This window comes from Silene latifolia, chromosome 10 (assembly GCF_048544455.1).
Source record: "Silene latifolia isolate original U9 population chromosome 10, ASM4854445v1, whole genome shotgun sequence".
In the NCBI taxonomy this organism is placed as follows: domain Eukaryota; kingdom Viridiplantae; phylum Streptophyta; class Magnoliopsida; order Caryophyllales; family Caryophyllaceae; genus Silene; species Silene latifolia.
This window is the reverse complement of record NC_133535.1, coordinates 55,416,452-55,417,317: the sequence shown is the minus strand read 5'-3', so window position 1 is coordinate 55,417,317 and position 866 is coordinate 55,416,452.

The following is an 866-nucleotide window of genomic DNA, read 5'->3' as shown; positions in this document are numbered from 1 at the left end:
AGATATGATCAAATGTAAGTACGACCTGCAAGACACCTTGCATTGAGTGGGAGATTGTAATAGGACAAGAGAATTGGTGACGCACACTTGTCGAGGACAAGTGGGAGATTGTTGGGAAATGTGTCCTCAACAATAGTGCGATCACATGATTTAAATATCATTATTAAATCTCATACTAAGAATACGTGAGGGATGATTCTTTATATAGTCGACTGACCGTCATTAATCGGTAATGATTGGCTAACTAGAGTTTGACATTACTGTCGTGTGACGGTGGTGGTCAGTTGATCCCTTTAGGTCACACCTATAGGATGAGGCCCAAATAGATATTTAATTAATTGTATGCGATACGAATTAATTAATTCCTTAATTATGAGAGTGCAATTTTATGTCTTATTGTAATGTGATTAAATAAGATTTAATTTAGTAATGAAGTGTTAAATTACTAAATTAGTTGAGGTATTATATAAGTTTTGAGGTAGAGGTAATTAGTTATTTAAAATTACAAGAAGTTGTAATTTTAACTAACTAGTAATTATGGGACCCATTATATGTTGATATAATGGAAGTATACTACTCAAAAAATGGAGTGTATATTATATTATTAATTGTAATATTTAAGTGTTAAATGATTACATTAATAATTAATTATGTAAGATAGTTAAATATATGACTTATAAGCATTTGTGGGACAAATGACAAAAGGCAAAAATGGACCAAAATAGGTCCAATATTTCGGCCAAAATAAGAGAGCAAAAGATGCTCTTTTGTCTTTGTTGTTTTTGATTAAAGCATGATAGTGACACTACTTAGAAGCTTTAATCATGCCTACATCTTACACACATGCTCCCTATACTCTACCTATA